Source organism: Manis pentadactyla, chromosome 6 (genome assembly GCF_030020395.1).
Source record: "Manis pentadactyla isolate mManPen7 chromosome 6, mManPen7.hap1, whole genome shotgun sequence".
NCBI lineage: Eukaryota > Metazoa > Chordata > Mammalia > Pholidota > Manidae > Manis > Manis pentadactyla.
The window spans coordinates 30,319,376-30,339,687 of NC_080024.1; the positions used below are offsets into that span (position 1 = coordinate 30,319,376).

Consider the following 20,312-nt stretch of genomic DNA (forward strand, 5'->3'; position numbering starts at 1 on the left):
AAACAAACTGAGCAAATAAAAAAGACTCCTCCTCAGCAGATGAACTGTGACTTTCCTCAAGACCCTTGGCAAGGATGTCCATCTGAAAGTTGTTCAAAGTCACCCATTAGTCAATTAGGACACCACATACTGTGGTTTCCATCATTCAAAAACTTCACACACAGCCATCGAGTTTATTTCTATTCCACGTGTGATACACTAGGTTTGTAGCACCAGCAAGTAAGACTAGAGAATCAGGAAATGATGAGCCAGGAGCTCAGGACAGGCACAGCAGCGATTTACTGAACATGCATCCTACCCAGGCATTGAACAACGACAGAGTCTGTTCAGAACTTAGATACAGGGTACAGTTATGTGATTTCTGTCCTATCCCAGAAACAGCATCAGCAGATTACAAGTTGTCTGGCACTCTCTGCAAGGAGAGGCCACTCCTTTTGCGCTATCAGTCTCAGGAGGGAAGCCCACTGGCTTTCCCTTTATGCAATGCTTTCTCAATCACTTTTGAGTTGAAATCCTCCTGAATAACAAATTCATCAGGTAATTAGTTTAGGAAAATAAAGTAACTTAGAATGTCAACTGATTGTTGACATTAAAATGATTGTTCCTGGTTTCTACTCTAAGGACAAGGCAAGATTTTCTCTAATTTGTTTCCCTTTGTGATAGCCTTATGTTGTGAGCCACTTTAAAAGAAATAATCACTTTGTGTCAGGAACCATATTAGGCAAGTCAATTTATGTGCTTGCTTTCTTTTCATTCCGTCCTTACAAGAATACTGGGAGGTATATTCTCAGTTAAGTGTTTTTGTTTCAAAAACAAACTTACCCTGGTTGCCTTACACAATAAGACTGTATTATGATGATATCCTGAATGATGATGTTGTCATTATTTTTCAAGGACTTTAATTTGGTGTGGTATATGTGAGTTACTGTTTGGTTTGGCAACATGTAACAGCAAACTCCAAGTAATAGGGACCTAAATACTTAACATTTATATCTCTCAAGAAACAGTAAGTTTGGAAGTAGAAGGTTACTGGCATTACTTCAGTGCCTCAGGAATTGCAAGGCTGAGATCTCTAGGATTCTAGACTTCTTATAACTTCTCCTTTGCATTCGTCTCTAATTTCCAAAAGACCAGCAGCAGCTTCAGTCACCTTGTTGACCTTCCGGAGGCCTATTTCCAAAGCAGAGCCAGCTTTCCTTAAAGGCCCAGCCAGTGTTTTCTACATAGACTTTAGTGGCCATTCTCAGCTTCAGTGGAAGCTGGGAAATGCCCTCTTTCATCTGAATATTGCTGTCCTAAATAAAATTGTGGTTCTGATAAGAAGGAAGGACTGAGCTTTGAGGAGGCAATTACGGTCCCTGTTACAAGGAGAATAGATGGTAACAGAAAGTGTAACTGGGCAGTTCATGGAGAGAAATAAAAACATAGCATAAACATCTATTATATAAATGTAATAATATAATTTATTATTATAATTATATAGTTATTATTAATATTGACACAAACATTTATCGAGACTTCACCTTTTATGTGGTTTTACATAAACTGTCTGACTGAAACCTCACAACAATACCCTGACGTAGGCAATGTCATTACCCTCATTATCCAGGTAAGACAACCAGGGCTTTGAGAACATTAGCAACTTGTCTGAAGTCATTCAGCAGAGCTGGGAGAGAAAGCTGGAATTAGAATGCAGGCGCTGCTAAAGCCCAAATTTTGGAGTCAGTATGTGGGGGTTCCCCCTCTCCCTCTGACTCAAGCCAATGAATCTCAAAGTTGAGAGTCTCTGTTCTGGACAGCAAAGACGTCTTCTGGAAAATGTGTGGCCAGTGCCTTTCTCAGGACTGGGCCCTATATCTCCGAGTGCGATGTTCCTTCATCAGTCTGACTCTGCCTTTTCTCACAACCTGTAATTTCTTCAGTGCCATTTCCATTTTCTGTTTTGGCCATAAGTGCCCTCCTCTTTGCATTTCTCACCCTTTTGTGCACTGGTACCACAATGTTTTGGGTTTGGCTTTCACAGGTCAATTTCCAAAGTGTGACATTTATTGCAACCATTTGATGGCTGAAATGACAAGAAAGAAAATAAAATATTAAGTATGCTCTTTTTATTATGCTTTAAAATACGATAAATCTGTTCATTGGACAGGGCTAGTGGATTGGAACTGAAGCTATAAACTTGCAACTTGGTTACTAAGTGACTCTGGAGGATGCAGGAGAAGCTTTCATTTTTCCATTTAATATGCTTATAATTCAACAAAAATTTCTCTTCAATTTGCTTCCTGGACCTCATAAAATTTAAATGGAAATATTAAATGGTTTAATAACTGGGCAACACCAAATAGCATGCTTGGCATGATTTACCATTTTTAAAACACAGAGTCTCATTATGTTAAATATGTCTCATTATTGTAATTATGCTGCTACAAATGTAGTGCATAACACATCACATCATTATTTAATTTTATGGAAAAGCTCTCTACTTTGTTTGTTGACAGATAACACCAGATTCTGTTTCTATTTACCTAAATTGCAGATACCAGATTCTGTTTCTATTTGTCTAAATTGCAGCCTGTGTTAAGGTTTTATATTTCACTTTGATATTCTTACAGTGTGTTTATCTTTGGATCTAGCTTCATAGTACTTTATTTCAGCATAAGATTTACCAGGAATTGCTTTGAAGACAGGCTTGATAGCACTGCAACCTCTGTGTTCCAGAATGGCAGTAAAGTTGCCACTTTTTAAATATGCCTTGAAGAACATCCATGGATGTGATATTATGCAGTCATTGTAAACATGTTTTTGAGTAAGATATAATGAATGATATGGAAAAATGTTCATGGTATAAGTAAAATGGGTGGATTACAAAACTGCAAGTACAACCTAATCTTGCATAAGTATTTTTAAAATATAGAAATATGCCAACATGTCAAGGGTTTGGTTTCTCAAAATGGTAGAGTTCAGGGTGATTTTAATTGTTATTTTATGCTTTTTATATTTTCTAAATTTTCTATGATAAGCACACCATTTCTTCAATTGAAAAAAGTTAGTATTTCCAGAGTTACTTTGAATGGGTAGGTGGAAGGTGTTATGACATGACACAAACTGCAGAAAAATAAAGCCTCAACAAGCAGCTGACATGTCATTCCATGGCCTTTCAGTCCAAGGATGACAAGCATCTTCAAAGACTATGGTCAAAGCAATGGCCTGGGCCCCAGGTGGACACTCTAGGGACTCCACCTGGGCCTCCACCTCTCCTGGCACATCAGGCTGTCCCTGTCAGGACCTGTTTACACTGTCCTTTTTACCCACATTGGTTCTGCAGGTGGTTCCCTCACCCTTCACACTGTCCTTCCTCATGCTGGCCACTTAACCTGGGGTCTTTCCTTTGCCTAACCTGTCAGTTGAAACTTCTTTTAAAAATTCAATATGAAACTGGGAGTTTTTGTTTAATGAGCACAGAATTGCATGTTTATTAGATTAAAAAGTTCTGGAGATCTATTTCAGGACAACGTAAATATTGAACTACTGAACTGCATACTTAAAAATGGTTAAGATGGTAAATTTTATGTGTTTTTTTTAACCACCATTTTTAAAAAAAGGAAAAGAAATTCGGTACAAAGAGCTCCCACACAAGAGAATAAACCTAGTGGACCTGAACACATCTGGCTGAGTTCCTGAGGTCACTGAAGGGATCGGTGTATGCCACCACAAAATACGCCACTTTGGCATAAGTATTATTTTGAGCTAAAGGCAATTAAGAAACAGCAGACACAGGAAAAACTCTCTGCCCTCTCTCTTTCTGCCTAAAAACAGGGTGTAAATTTCTTTTTGTGAAGGTAACATAAATTTCCCGTTTGTAAAGGTGTCTCCCTCTCCTGTACCAGCAAAAGGAGGAAGAGAATGAACTCCTTTCACCAGAGATGTAACTGGCTTCAGTCTGCATAACAAACCTTATTGTCTTAATCTGTTCAGGATGCTGTAAGACAATATTACAGACTGGGTAGCTTATAAACCATAGAAATTTATTTCTCACAGTCTGGAGACTGGGAAGTCCAGGGTCAAGGCGCCAGCATGGTCGTCTGGTGAGGGGCCCCCTCCTGGTTCAGAGCCAGTGACTTCTCGCTGTGTCCTCATGTGGTAGAAGAAGAGCCGAGGGAGTTCTCTGGACCTTTAGAAGAGCACGAATCCCATTCATGAGGGCTCCACCTCATGAACTACACCCCCCAGAGACCCCACCTCCTAATTCTATCACCTTTGGGGCTTAGGATTAACATGAATTTTGGGGAGACAAACATTCAAACCAAAGCCTTTACTAAACAACCCTCTACCACACATTTCCTAGTCACCTTCCCAAGATGTATCACCCTAATAGCCCACCCCATCTTTGTCTAAGCAACTCTCCACAATTTTTAGGCCCTTTGTTAAAATGGTATATAAGTTCCCAGCTCTAATTGCTTCTTTAGGTTTTCACTTATTTTCTGCGTAGCCCTGTGTGCTTGTGAAATAACCTCTTCTCCTATTAATCTGTCTTTTGTCAGTTTAATTCACAGACCTCAAACATGATTCCTAACAGTATAGAGGAAAATTTTTTCTCTCCTACATTAATTACCCTGATGGTCCCTGTGTTGTGACAGTGGTGTACCTGTACGCTAACACATGGAGGAGATGAATTTTTAGTAGCCCCACCCTTCTCAATATGACCAAATTGTTTTCAGTTATTTCATGAAATGAAGCAAAAAGAAATGCAGATGGTGAGAATTTTCATTTACTGATTTCATCTATATATGATTCCCTACATCTATATATATAAATATAAATATCTATTTATATAAATATATATTTATATAAAATATAAATAAATTATGCAAAATAAATCATACATATTTATAGTACAGAAAGAGAAAAAACAACTATGTCTTCAAAGGTTTTTATCTCTAACAATTTGACTGCAGATCCCTTGGTTACAGCCTGCTATGATAATATTTCATGTAAATAAATGTCCAGCGACAGAGCTTAGGACACGCTACCCAAAATATGGCACCTTGTATACTGAATACTTTAAGCTGAAGGAATCTGTGACACAGTATATGCAGGAAGAGCCTTCTGATCTTTTCCTGAAGCAGGTCATAAAACTTAGGAAGGGCTTTCTGATCTTCCCCTGACGAAGGTCATAAAACCCTCACATGAAAGCTGCCCCCCATACACCCACCCATAAGGGAAGGAGCACCCTTATCTCCAAGACACCAAGAGGAATTTGCACAAACAGGCCTGCTGTTTCCCCCAGTTTACTACTCTTAGTTCATATCCTTTTTTGTCTTATCACATTTTTTTCATGGACTTTCCACTCTTCATCAAAACTAGCATAAAACAACTTAGGTTTAACTGTTTCTTCAAGTCTTCATTTCCTTTTGAAGGCCCCCATGTCATGTTAAACTTACATGACATAAATATGTATGCTTTTCTCTTGTTTATCTGTCTTTTGTTACAGGAGACCACTTAGTCAGGGGGAAAAGATACTTTCCCTTACCTACATCAGCAATTAATAACTGAATTTTAATATAAATGCTTTGTCTGCATAAGGTACAGTTTAGGCAACTATTGAATCATATCATTGCTCTAATTCTTTTACTTCTTAATCAGTCTCTTATTTTAAAATAAACCATTTTTAAATGATTTTCAATTTTAAAAATATTATCCATATTCATTAAAAAAATTCCTCTGTGGATGAAAATTGACATTTGCCAAACAAAAAATAGCTCACCTTGCAGCTTTCCCTTGTTTCAGTGTTTTACATTCTAAATATAACCCAAAACTCCAAGAGGTGGCATGGAGTACAGAAGGTGCAATGACTTAGGTTCTGTTTCTTCATTTTTATTGAGGCGCCATTGCGCGCATTTCCAACCTGTTGTTTTAATACAGGCATATGCAGTATCTCAGTGGGGAAACATACTGCACCAGTGATTTGGAATCATTACCAACTTAATCTCAAAAGCAAGCAGAACTGAGTCCACGCATGGCACTGGGGCCACACTAAGGGAATTTTTCGATTAACTTCCATGTAAACAATACAGTCTACTAAAGAATAAGGAACAAAAATTAAAATAAAAATAAGTAATGAACTTTCATTTAAAACACATTGTAAAATAAAGTGCATGTGAAATATAAAACTCCAACTCACACTAATCAAAGCAATTGTTTAGAAGAAGCCCACAAAGGATTTTTTTGATGGGAGGATTGTTTTATCACTGACCTTGTTTAGAATTGCTGGCGCATTGTGATCACACAAAAAGCAGAAGGGCTTCAGTTGGCTTTATTATTGTTTTTAAATTCCCTACACGGTACACTCCCTTATCGCCTGCACCTGGACAGATGGCTCCCCATTGCACCTTCTTGGTACACCACTGTTCATAATTAAGCTAGTTAAAGTTGATTTTGTTAATTTAATCATATTTTATAATGCATTCCGGTTTTACTAGGAAAACATAGAGGATTCATTTTTTAAAAATGTAAAACCTATAGGTGAGGGGGATAAAAAGGCACAAAACCTCAGTTACATATATAAGTTAGTCCTAAGACTGTACATCAATGATACTTTAATTTAAAAGGATACACAGCAAAAAAAAAAAAAAAAAAAGGAAGAAATGCAGTTCCTAAATGTGTCTCACCCCAAAAATTATATATATATATATAAAAGTTAGCCACAGGGATGAAAGAACAGCAGAGAATATAGTCAATAATATTGTCATATATATATTGGCAGATAGTACACTTGTTGGGATGAACATTTAATAATGGAGATAATCATAGTAATTACACTTATGGGGGTGAGCATTTAATAATGCAGATAATTGCTGAATCACTATATTGTACACCTGAAATCAATATAATATTGTATATCAACTATACCTCAATAAAAAAATATTTCAAAAGCTTCAAACCTAAAATTCATTATGAAATAAATGTGACTGCCCAATTGTTACCAGCTCTGTGCACTCAAGTTTCCTACACTGAAGAAAGTTAACAGGAAAAGATTTTTAAAGGGACACAAAGGTCAAAAAGGGCAAATTCCTGGACGGCCCAGAAAGATGTCCTCAGAGGGAGGAGGGCAGAGGAGAAAGGTGTGGGACTGCGAAGCAATGCCCTGCCAAAAGTGGGCGGGGGGTGGGGGTCTTGGGGGCAGCCACTTCTCGGCCTCCTCCGACTGTATCCATTTGTGATGCAGGCCCATTGTGACCCAGATATGTCCATTTTTTCCTTGGGGAAACAATAATCTGAATGGCTGTGTAAGATCTCCTGATTTTTAAATGATGGAAATTAATTCAAACTCCAGGAAACACAGCTCAATGCAAACAAATCACAGCTGTGGCTGCAATACGCCCCCGGGCCACCAATTTCTTAATGAAAAATCCAAGGAGTGGTTAAATCTGTTAGAGTTGAGAGAATATGCTCTCTTCTCCAATCCTTTTTCTTTCCCTAAATATGACATTTTAGAAAAATCCAGATACACTTACATCATATCCATAATCTGCAGTTTAACAAGAAAAGTAGTGCAATTAGGGCAAATCATTGGGAGTGGCCTGAACTCCCAGAACAGTTCTTTCTCTTGAATCGGGACCAACTATGGTGTCACCCAGATGCCTGTTGACTAAGTGATATACAACAGATTTATTTAACCACTGGCAACCCACATTTCTTTTTCCAAGGCAGTAAGTTAAAAGATTATTTACCTCCCTTGGTTACAAAAAGAGGAAATACTTTTTTCAAGACTCAGGGTAGCTGCAACCAGTTCTCCCACAGAAATTAACCATCAAGATTCAGAGCACAGAGCCCTGAAGCCTTTCCTGCACGCTTCCCGGCAGCTGCGCGGCATAGGCACCTTCTGAAAGGTGAGTGTTTACTTTGCCCTCTGAAAGCTTCAGGCCCTGAGCATCTGAGATTTGCAGGGAAGAAAATCAACCTAAATCCTTGCATGTAGCTTTCATTTGGTTTGGCATTTGGCATATTAAAAGAGAAGGTTTATTCAAATTAGAGATAACAATAGGAGCCTGTCCCCACATTTCCGCAGGTCATTAGAGCTTTGTGTATCTGAATTAAAAAGATGTATAGCTAAATCCTCTAACAGACTTCCTGAGTACCCTCAAGTCAGTTCCTGCAGTGGCCCTACAGAATTAAAAACAAGACCTCGGAAAAGGCTTTGTCTTCAGCGGCCTTTGGGAATTCTTTGGTTTAGGTGGCTGGAGAGGTGCCCTGTACGGTAAGGTTGGCAAGGCCCCTCAGTGTGACCCCCACAGAGCCCCCAAGTCTGTGACTGAGTCCGTTTCAGTGCCTAGGAAAAGCGTGCCATAGTTCCCGCTTCACTGTTCAACCCAATTACGGCTCCGAAGTCTAATTTCTGACCCTTCCTACCGCGAAGAAACAGGCCTAAGAAGGGCCAGTAGAACAAGAGGAAAACAACTGAAAAGAAGTGAAGTCTTTCTGTTTTTCACAGAGCAGCTTTTTAAAAGAAAATGTCCACTTATATCGTGTTAGGTGTTTTCCAGTGGTTATGTTCAGGGCTTAATTTTTAAAAAATAAACAATAACAAAAAGATCAGTAATGATTAACAAAAATCAGTATGACCCTATCGTATTCTTCCAAATGTCTATTTATGATCTTTCTATCATCAGAGCATTTAGGTGTCTGGGGCAAGTTTGCTTCAAGGAAAGAATAACAATATCCTTGACCATAGCAAAAGATGGAGGTCAAAATGCTGATTCCAATTTTTTCAGGTGGGTTTGGGGTCGGGAGGGGTGATGGCCATCGTAAAATTGTCCATTCCACTCTATTAGGACTTCACTGGCTTGACACAAAATTCCTCCTCTAAAATGCATCTTTTCCAAAGAACAGTTTCAACAGTGAAATTTTAAGCATCAGTGCAGAGAAGCTATTTCTAGGATAAGAGATATTCTGTTCCCCAAAACAATATGATAGAGGCACTGTTATCTTCTCGTTTGAGCCCAGTTGATCCTACAGACCTGCTTATGCACATACGCGCCTCTTGAGAGACCCTTTGAAATCCAGACCACAAGAGGCTTCAGGGAACTTGAACGATGTAGAAAGTGGTGGAACGATCTTAAATCCTTTTACCTGGCAGAAATTATTCCTGCCTCTTTCTCCCATTCACTCAATTCTGGAAACATCTGTTCTTATAGACAGATAGATTAATGGTGAAGTCTCTACAGACAGGAGTTTGGAGTCAGAATGCCTGTAACTGAACCCCAACTCTGCAACTGACAGTAGAGGCTCTTTTGAAAGATCTCCAATGAACTAACTCACCAGCTTAACCAGTGCGCCCAACAGCCTGGCTGATGTCCGTTGCACCCACTGAATATCTGGGGTGGCAGGTAAGTTATCGCTAGCACATCTGAGCACTGCAGCTTCAACTGCTTTTGAATAATGGATCAACTAGATGGCATGCCTTAGAACGTGTGAGAGTTCCTCAAATGCCTGGCAAACTGTAGGGCTCATTAGCCTAAAGATTTTGTTTACTGTTCTTGAGTTTTTTGGACCAGTTTCAAAGCTAAGTAAGCATATGTTTCAATTCTGTTGATTCCGAGGGTAGCTAAAACATAAAAATGAAATGCTTACACTTTCCTGGGTTTATGTTATGCACTAGACTTGGCACATAGTAAGTGCTTGTTAAATGTCATGTCTTCTTTCTCTATCCTTTGCTGCTCTGTGCTTCCCTCTCTACCACCAAAAAATCAACTCAAAACCATGTAACTGAACTAACTGAAATTCTCTCCAGAATGTCTTGTGGATGAAATTGCTTTTGTGATTATAGAAGACAGCATCTAACTATTAAATACTAATACTACTGATGCAGAGAACTGGTGACTCGAGGAGAGTCTCCGGCAGAGAGCCCCACTACTCCCTCCTCAATGACCACATCTACACTCAGGTAACACTGCAAAGAAATATGCCAGAATGAGCACTGGTGGGTATTTCTGTGGAACCAAGGGATTGGGCAGATACGGAAGAAGTACTCCTTACAGGTTGAGGGATATTTGCCGTTTGAAAAGCATACCCACCCCATCCCCCAAGGTCATTCTGGTATGTTCCCACCCCATCCTCACCCCCCACAGTGAGGATTATGCTTTAGATTTTGTAGACTTGGTCTTGCAGGGAAGGAACAATGATTTTCCTTCTACCTTTCATTGTTCTTGGTTAAAACCCTTCTGTAAAAAAGACAGATTAACAAGAGAAGAAAAGAACGATTTTAATTCCGTACATATAGTGCTCCACAAAGGAGGCTCAAAAGGTGGCCGGAAGACTGAGGACTAGATACCATCCTGAGCTAAAAAAAGAGATACAGCTCTAGGGCATAAGCGGGGACGGCAATTCACTGGAAGGTGAGGAACTGTTTGGTAAACAAAGATGGCCCTGCCAGGCACCCAAATATCCCAGGTGAAAAAGTTCTCTCCGGTACTAACTCACTTCCTGATACAGGTCCTCTTTCAAATGTAAATATACTTTATAAATGTAGATTTCCTTTACAAAAGGGGTAACTTCTGCTTTTAGAGTTTCTTTAGTGTCTGAAGTTTCTTAAAAATAATCAGTTAAAAACAATCCTTAAGCCACCTTTGGGGTGGTACATTCCTCCCCCTTTCAGTCTTTCACAGCAAATACAAAACCATGTGCTTCTCTGGGATCCCACTGACCAGTGTTCAATTAGCAGCCTAACAATGTTTTATGACCTAATAATGTTCAATTTCCAATTATCAAATGATCAACTTGATGTTAGACCTTACAAAAATCAAGTTAGCCCTGCAGAAGGAAGCTAACCATATCAAGGCTTGCTTACCTTTAAATTCTTAATTTCTCATTCTGTGAATGTCTGAATTCTGAGTCCTGCCTCAGGTACACAGATGTGCCCACATCTGCCTGGAGCACAAATGAGAGGAGGAATAAAAATCAAGCCTGTAATTTCCTCAGAGCCTGGAAAATTCCCTCTCAACCTCCCTAAGTAAAGAAATCAAAAGTAAAAGACATACTTTAATATGTGATTCAGTTCTTCACTATCAGAAATACGCTGAAATGCAGTAAAAGAAATGTTTGTCCTAATGAGTCCTACAGTTTGCTGTGCAATTGAAGAGCTCTCCTTTCACATTCTAAAGGTTCTTTTCATTCCACCCTTGGAATGAAATTTAACTTAACTTTTCAAAAGCAAAAAGCCCACCCAAACAAAGGAGGGGTTGGTGCCTCCCCCTTCGCGGCTTTTTTCAGCCTGTAGCACCGCAGGCAATAACAGTGATTTCCATTCAAAAAACAAACCTCAGTTACACTCACGTGCATGCTGTGCAAAAGAATTAATTTTGCAGTATGTTCGCTGCTTACTTTTCTCCTGGAATATATGATGAATTTTTATGGAGGGTGGTGGAGGAAGGGAAGAACCACATTCAAATGAAACCCAACATCATTCTCCTCTACAGTGTCATTTCAAAATCCAGACAAAAGCCAAAAGTGGAGGCTGGGAAAAGAGTATACCACGAAGCCGCTATGAAAACCACCCTCCATTTCATTCTGAAGCGGAAAGGTTACTTCCAGACATCACAATAACTCCTCTCCTGACAGTAACTTAACTGGTAAGTGCTTTCTTATTTGTTTTCCTCAAACTGACACGTTTGCAGCTGACCTGATGAGGATTCCTGCAGATGATTTATTTACAAAACAGAATTGTTACTAACTACCAACTGGCCAAAAAGAAAAAGGACTCCTGATAGTTTACAAAAAGCTCTGTGTGCAAATTCATATTTTTGGTCCTGCCAAAAACATTCAGAAAGGATTACAACAGGGTTTGCCACGGCTGCTGATTAAATCTAAAACACCGAAAGAACAGAAGGAATTGCTGGGGTGGGTGAGTGGGAGGGCACAAAGAACTTTCAGTAATTTCCTCAGCTTTTACCTAGAAAATTATAGCTCATAAATGTGGATTTTAAGTGACTATGACTCAGAATATAATCAAATAATCAAATATCCTTTGTGGAAAGCCCACTGTAGAGAAATCTAGTAGGAGAAAATGGTACTCTGAGATGAAAATGGATTTTGCCCTCTTTAGATTACAAGGTAGGAAAAAGTTCTGAATTGAGTTACATAATGTGGTTCGGTTGTTTCTTCCTCTTTTTAAGATGAATAGCTGGTGGTTCTTCAAAACAAACATTTTTCTTTTGCTGCTGCCTTTTTGAAATCTCATAATCAATTGCCTGTTAGAATAATTGGTACTTGGGCTTCCTAATGAAGGACAAATGGCTAAACGCAGGGAAGCAGCTGGGAGAAGAGGTTCAGCTCATGCCATTGCTCCTTTGGTAGTCGGGTACCTGTGAGCACCAACTGCTTTTTGCCTGATGGTTTATCCTTCCTCCAAATGAAAGCTAATGAAAACGAAATGAAGGGTTGATAAAAACTTTTCATCAGCAATTGCTCTCCTAAATTGGCCCTTTTCACTTCAGCTCATTCCCCAGGTTTCCACAAACTTGTTGCTAAATTAATCCTGTAGTATTTTTTGTCTGGTAGGGGGGTAAAAAAAGGCCAAAGGACCTTTCTTGAGGTCTCAAATTACCTAGTTCAAGTAATTCCTCATACTGAGTAAGCCTCATTAGGCTGCACATCTTCCAGACACGAAATGGTTTTTAAGTGTTTTCATGGTGTTTATGATTTTACTGAGACTTAAGTCATTTAGTTTATAAAAAGTGTACATTTTCTGTTTCATTACCACTAATTGTCATCCCCTTGAGATGTATAACCCAATATTCCATTTTCAAAGGGTACAGCACTTGGAGTTAGCCTAGGAAATAACTTTAAATGGAAAAAAGCCTTATGTTCAAAGATTTTCTTCCAAATTATTTATAATTTTAAACAGGAGAAATCTAAATATTCAACAGTAAGAGTCTAGTTAGGGAACTTCTTAGATATCAGCTCAATGAAATATTTTGCAGTCAATAGGAAATCATAATTTGGAGAGTTGTGTAGCATCATGGACGGATGCTTGTACTGTCAACAATGATTATATTTATGTGAAAAGTAAATGAAGAAAATTTACAAAACTGAGAATAGCTGAGTTAAGCTGGTAGTGAGCTTATGGTGTGTTACTGGTGTGTAAGGAATGAAAAATTTTCCTCCACCCTCTTAGGTTGTGTTCTGGAAGGCCTGTGAGTTAAACTGACAAAAGAGACATTAGCAAGAGAAAACACAAAATTTAGTCACATTTTTATTAGCATACATAGGGGAGGTCACAGAATAATGTGACTCAAAGGGATGGGTAGAATTTGAGGTTTTTACGCGGTCCTGGCAGATAAAGGGAAGGGAGAAAGGGCCATTACTGGAAAACAACTAACTTCTTAAGGGAAGGGGAAGGGGAGAATGGGTTCTTACTGGGAAAACAAATGGCTTTTTAGAAAGACAAATGGGCTCTTAGGAGAATAAAAGGACAACATGATAGTTTTAATGTTAATGTCTGTTTAGCTGTGGTATGTAGACTTCTCATCTGTGATATGAGTCAGTCTTCCCTGGTTGCTCCTTTGGGAGAGGATATATGACAACTGAGTTCTTTTGGGACCTCAAATGCCTCTGCTCAAAATTTTTAGGCGGATAAGATATCAGGAACTCAGGTGCTTTTGTTCAAAATAAGTTTCGTGCCACAGTAGAATATGCTGGTTCCCTTCAGGTGATATATCTCTACTTTTTTCCCCCTAACTTTCTCTAGTAGATCATTACTTTTGTAATCTAAAAACCTTATAATATTGAAAATTCCCATCTACCTTTTTCAAGTCACTACTTTCAATAGTTAAACCCTTCAGTCTTGTGGGGGCTCCTTAGTTCTAATTGACCTACCTTCTTTGGTGGCATTAACTTTTGGAAAAGTTTCTGCCTCATAAAACTCTTAATGAAAGGAGAAAAGGCCAAGAGCACAATAAAAACTGATAGCATAAATATTTAAAAGGTGGAAAAACATAACTAGTTAAATGAAGATTACTAACCTAGCATTCTCTTAAATTGGACAGTTTCCAAATACGCCTCATATCTATGATTGTACGGTATCTTTATACTTGTTATTTTGATTTTTCCTGTCACCCCAAAGCTCCAATCCTAACTCTGTCCCTAACTTGTTTCTAATATGGCTTGAGGCAGAGCAATCTCTCTGGACCTCATTTTCCTTTCCTCTAAAATAAGTCTAATGGGCTAGGTTCCTTCCAGCAATCCAACCCCTTCCTCTCTTTTTAACCTCTGCTGGTTAAGTCATTGCTCAGTGTGATGTGTGTAATGGGTACCTAGTACATATAGTGGGTACCTAATAAATATTGGTGAGAAAGTCTCTTACTCAGATTCTCTTCTTTCATATTCTTCAATTATCACAGTATGTTCCAAGTATTCCATTGATAAGCAAATAATTGGAAAAGTGCCCATCATTGTTAAAGAAAATGTGTCCGTAGGAACAAAGTATACACGATTCAAGTACAAACTTTTTGCTAGAAATTATATACAGTCCTCCTTTCATTCAAGTGAAGATATTGGCCAAATGATTAGTCAGAAGGCAGAAGGGTAGGGATTAAATGGGTGAGGTGGTGGGGAGGGAGGGGGCTCTATTTTTGTCTGCGAAGAATTTCTCTTTTAAGCAAACTGACTTAGGGGAGAGCCAGTCATCCACCCTTGATCTCTTTGGCACCTTGTTCAGCAAACACAGCCGACTAGCCCACGTGAACTTGAGTGTGTGAGACACTGCGTACAACAACGCTCTAAAAGAGGCATGCTAATAAAGACTTGGTTTGTGATAAAGGAATTTATCAAATCAAAGAAATAAGCTGTGTAAGGGCTTTTTGAATGGTTTAAATTTTGTATTGTGTTCTTTTACTCTCAGTTTTCACCTGCATGTTCAGGCAAAGGAAAATGGAAGTTGGAAATTTTGATTATTTATTTGGGAGTCTGCTATGTTCCATTTTTGGGGGGAGAAGGTTGGTTATTTGTTCACTATGAACTAAGAGGCCACCTGTCCATGTCACATGCAGTCAAGCAAATATTGACTGAACTCTCAGCTGGTGTGATAGAAGACACCAAGATTTTAATGGAAAGATATCACCTTGGTAAGCTTTGAGTTAGTTGTGCTGCCAGGCAGACAGAATTAAGTTGTTAACACTAAAAAGTTTTAAAAGTGTGTCCTACCTACAGAATAGAGGTCAGTAAAGGGGGGTGATGAATGAGAAAGGGAGTGTGCAAGTTAACAGAGGAGGTGAGGCAGAGAAGTGGGTATTGGTGTCGTCCCTCACGAGTTAAAATGAGATGAAAAGATTTGGATTTGATGAGCAACTGATGGGGTGAACCCACCAGAAGTCTTCCTTGGCCTGAGGAGCCTTGTGGAAGCCTGGGCCTATAGAAGAACTTGCTAGAAAAGAGGAGCCCAAAACAGCCTTTGACCTCTGAGAGGAGGGGTGGGTAAGAATGCAGCATGCAAGTGAAATGTGGAATTGTTTCCCCTAAAACATCAGTGCACGAGCAGCCCTATTTTGGGTCTCCTCTAACAAAAAATATATAATGGAAGCCAATTCTTCAACCCACTACTCTCATTTCATCCCAAAGCTCATCCCAGCTTCAACAGGACAACGTAGCCCAGGTGCTCTGGTGGTGCACCTGATAGAGGCTTGGTGCCCTAAGAGGAGCAAACTTATATACAGACACATGTAATTCACCCTTGGAGGCCCAGAAATACTTTATTAACAAACTCTTCTCAAATGTGGTAGTAGGCAGAGTGGGTACTGCATCAGCCAGTGGGGGCACCCCAGTGATTCCTAAATTAAAACTCTAAATACTGCATGATTTGTGTCCACTGCCACCTGGGGGAATTTTAATGTTACAATAGAAATATGTTTATATAGCATTTTACATTTTTTGCTGTGCAATTTTCACCACTGCTGGCCACTTTTCTCTAGAAATCCACGTCTAACTGAACTCTGCCATGGAGGTTCTCACTTTGGTCCTGGAAACCTGTAATACCAGTGTTGCTCATCTACATAAAGTATTTCAGAATTTAACCAATTCCAATAATACAGCTGCACTCAAAAGCAGGCAAACCCCATCCGGGACCAGGAAATTCCCAAGTGGACTTTATTTTGAGCCTAGTTTTTAAGTTGAAAACTGGAGTAGGAAAAGAATTCAGGCCCACCAGTGGATTAGGTGGACATTCTTAAAACCAAACACCAGAAGCCTCGGCATCCCTGGCAAAAAGGCAGTTTCTGGATGACAAGGGTCCAAGTAAGGTGAAGCCAAGAAAGTTATTCATTTCATAGAGTTTAACACAAATAATTCAGTAAGGAGCGGTCATAGTCTTATCTCAGGAATCATGCAGAAGCAAAGTATATCTCATGTGTGCTTAAAGTGGCTTCCAGGGTTACTCTCTGAGGTCCTAGTTCTGTGTTTCTCTTTATGCAAAAAAGAAAAAAGGTATTAAAGAAATGTCCATGTTCAACCAGTTAATCATGCTTTATGTCATCGGTTGCCATAGATCTCAATATTCAACAGAAAGTGATTATTACAAACACATGAAATAGCATTACACAAGTGTTTGAGGAACACTAGGGGGTGCATCAGGGCTTGGGATAAAGGCAGAGTTTGTACTAAAAAGGGAGGAGTTCATGGAGAAGGGCTCTGAAAGGAGGTATGCAACTTGGCAGTTTGAAACGACAGAGAATCCAAGCGAAATCTAATAAATATGTGCAGCGTTGAATTTTCATAGGACCGAATTGTCCCTAGTGGCATGAAAAGTAATCTGTTTATAAAATTAGGTCATTGGACCTAGAAGCAAGTGCTTATAGATAGGACATTTTTATTTTATTTTTGTGACATTTATTCAAAATGCTTCATATTTCATAAAACTTTGGTGGTTTATAATGATAAATCTCTATTTGAGTGGAAAAAAAATCTGGTAATGGGGCATTGTGCTTAGTTATATAACTAAGAGCTGACCTAGTTTTTTTGTTGTTAGTTTGTACCATATGAAAGTGTATTTGACCTTGACCATTCTGACCTAACAAAATGGCAATTTCTTATGTTTCAATATAAAATATGGATCACTAATATAATAAAAATAGTAAAATATATTTTTATATGTAGTCATATTATATATTTTTTGATTTGTATATTTTACTTACATACATTATATAGTTAACAGTATTTAACACTGAAACCCCACTAAACAGACTTTAGTTCTGATGACTGAGAAAGCACTTCCTCCTTCATTCACTGAACTTTAATTGAGCATCTATTGTGTTTCCTACACTCTGCTCTATATTTGAGACATAAGGAAAAGTAAAACATAATCCTTGCCCCTGAGGATATTACAGGTTAGCAAGGGAGATAAACACATTAACAGATAATTATGACAGAGAGGGTGTGTACAAGAGTTAAGAAGGAAGTCCCCAAAGTCATACAGACCCAGAAGTCTTGTCTGGGCTTCACCACTTATCCCAACGTCTTCTAGCCTCATGGAAATAATAATAGAACCTCACAGGATTGTTGTGAGAACTAAATGTGAAAATGTATGTAAAGTTAGTTCACATTTTATTGTATTTAACAAGTGCTCAGCAAATGTTAGGTATTCCCATAATGTGTTAAACACTATTATATAATTAGGTGTGCTTGGTATTTGTTTCCTTTTGCATGTGGTTAGGGGAACTGGTTTTAATTATAATCAACACATGATCAGACAGCCATACAGTTTATAATGATGTAGCTTACCCTTGATAGTAGTTTGGAGGAAAATCTCATCTTTCCCTGGAAATGGGACCTGTTGTCAGTCAGAAGTCTTGGTCTAGTTATGTGGCTGCACAAATTTAACACATCTCTCAAGAGTGAGGCTAGCTTTCCTAGGTACACAACATTCTTTCAACACCTTTAATAAGAAAGAGGAACTAAACACAGTAATGTATGGATTTGATGATAATTAGGAACTTAAATTCCCTTCTCAAACTCACCTTTGTGTTCTCAGACAAAAGCAAATGTTAGTTGTTATAAAGAAGCCTGTGGATATGAATGTCTTTTATCAAAACTCACTTAATAGTCTTTCCCCCAGTCGGCACATATTATTGAGCAACAAAACTATAGCCTGCTGGAAGAGAGAGACATTCATCAAATAAGCATTCAGATACATAACCAAAAATTGTAAGTGAAGAATGTAGAGCAAGAACCCTGATTTAGACTGGGGATAGGTTTGTGGAGGTCAGGGAAGAGTTCATTTAGGAAAGCAACATCTAAAAATACAGCTTACCCTTTAGAAGAGCTAGTTATTTTCTCTTGAATTCCAAAAACACCAGCAAGTTCAACAAATAAGAGCTTTGTCAAATCAATTGTTTGGTTACCTCATGGAAAATATTAAGTTGCTATAAATTATTTATTCTATCATCCAATTGTACTGATAATATTAAACATGACTTTTGTTTGATTGTTATTCTGCCCCATATGGGCTTTCACTTCATTAACTCCATTCAAAATAAAACCATTCACCTCTGGAGTAATTTTTATCATTATTAATATGCACACAAAATATACACTAATAAAGTTCTTTATAGGCACTAACCAAGAGATGGGAAAAATTTAGAAGATAATAAAATTCTGGTAAAACTAAGTTCTTCATACTTTGTCTGGGATAGATGCCTTGCTCTGGGATGATATTTCATGTAAAAACATGCCATTTCTCCATGGTTTGCCTTTTATTTTTTGAGGGATTGAATAGGGAAGGGGACACTTAAGCACACACTTAAACTGCTTGTCTCATAGGAGGAATTTTAGTCAACCACAAATACAAGTATTATTTTCAGATTTTCCCGGAAATGTATTAATGACATCTCCCAAACACAAGAAGGGAAAAAAAAAGGATTGTAGAAAGGGCCTCTCTGTTATAAGTTTTACTAGAATATATACAAGAATATTCACACTCAGTTATTTCAGCCTCAAATAAACAAAAGCTTGATTTTTAAAAACTGGATCTCTTTTCCAGCCATGTCACATGGAATCTATTCAGATCCATGGAGTGCTTTTCAGTAATTTCATAAAGAATGGACATTTTTTACCTTCTAAATTTTTTTAAAGCAATCAAACTTAGGAGAATGCCCAAATAGGACTTCTTTGGAAGAACTGGGATTTTTCTTGTTGAGAAGATTGTTTCAAACACAAGTGATAAATTTTCTAGACAGTTGGATTATATATATTAAGTCAGTGGGATTACAGCAAGAAGCCCAGCTATGTTGTACTGATCTTCATCACATGAAATGAACTCATCTACATGAGTAATTAGATGAAAAATAAATAAAATCCTTTAGTAGAACATTATCACAGGATCAGAATGTCCTCCTTTGGAAAGGAATGAATGAGCACAATGTAGCTTTACTGTGACAGCAAGAAACCATTTTTTGTTGCTTCCATTGGTATCTTTCAGCCGATATTTTCTCTTAGGATGACACATAAATCAAAATGTTATTTAAATTAATCACAAATAATACCATCAAACAAGCTCTCTGATTAGAGTCAGTGATCATTAAATTAGCTGGGAGCCTGGGAATTTGCTACCTTTCAACAGTCATTTGTTAGTTATGTGAATTATTTTTTAATACACCCTAATAAGAGGATTCATGAAGTAAAATACTAACAGTATCCTACAGTCCTATGAGCCAGGCACCGTGCTACACACATTCATCACCTTGTACAGTTCTTACAACAACCCTGCAATGGTTTACGGATGGGGTTTCTCCCAGATCACAGATAAAGAAACCGAAGTTAGTTGTCACCAGACAAAATGATATGGTACATGTGGCCACTGTCTTAGTTTTCCCATTGTAGGGGAGGAGGAAAAGATATTTCTAGATTCTGGGCTGGGGCTGCTGTAACAAAAGACAGGTTAACAAGAGAAAAGCATACAAATATTTTTTAATGTAAGTTTTACACAATGCAGGAGACTTCCTAAGGAAATGAAGATTTGAGGAAACAGTTAAACTTGAGTGTTTGTGAATGAGGATGAAAAGTGGAGAATTGTGGAAAAAATGTAATAGGACAGAAGGGGTGTGAGTTTAGAGTAGCACAGGTATTGTTTGTTGAAATTCCTCTGAGTGCCTTGTTTTAGGTGATAAGGATGCTCCTTTCTTCAGGGTGTAAGAGGGGCACCTCTCATATGAGGGTCTTAGAACCTGCCTCGGGGAAAGTCAGAGAGTCTGTCCTGTGCCTGCCGTTTCTCACAGTCCTTCAGCTTAAGGTAATCAATACGCCCAGGTGCCATATTTTGGAGTAGCATT

The 20,312-nt window shown here is 38.4% G+C and overlaps 1 protein-coding gene and 1 long non-coding RNA gene across 3 annotated transcripts in view; one reads left to right on the forward strand and one right to left on the reverse strand.

Annotated features, from left to right (window-relative positions):
* Positions 1 to 1,440: 1,440 nt before the first annotated feature.
* On the reverse strand, positions 1,441 to 11,143 carry LOC130684067 (uncharacterized). The gene is made up of 2 exons (XR_008998200.1): positions 10,847 to 11,143; positions 1,441 to 2,065 (listed from the first exon to the last, which is right to left on the reverse strand). It is a non-coding gene; the product is annotated as an uncharacterized LOC130684067 (long non-coding RNA).
* The window catches only part of CMKLR2 (chemerin chemokine-like receptor 2), a 45,249-nt gene continuing 32,635 nt past the window's right edge, over positions 7,699 to 20,312 (forward strand). Inside the window, exons 1-3 of one of the 2 annotated variants that reach the window (XM_036927944.2) lie at positions 7,699 to 7,889; positions 9,199 to 9,386; positions 11,475 to 11,627. The gene's annotated coding sequence lies outside the window, so the exon portion shown is untranslated. The remainder of the gene's footprint in view (positions 7,890 to 9,198; positions 9,387 to 11,474; positions 11,628 to 20,312) is intronic. The other variant, XM_036927941.2, reaches the window with a different exon arrangement.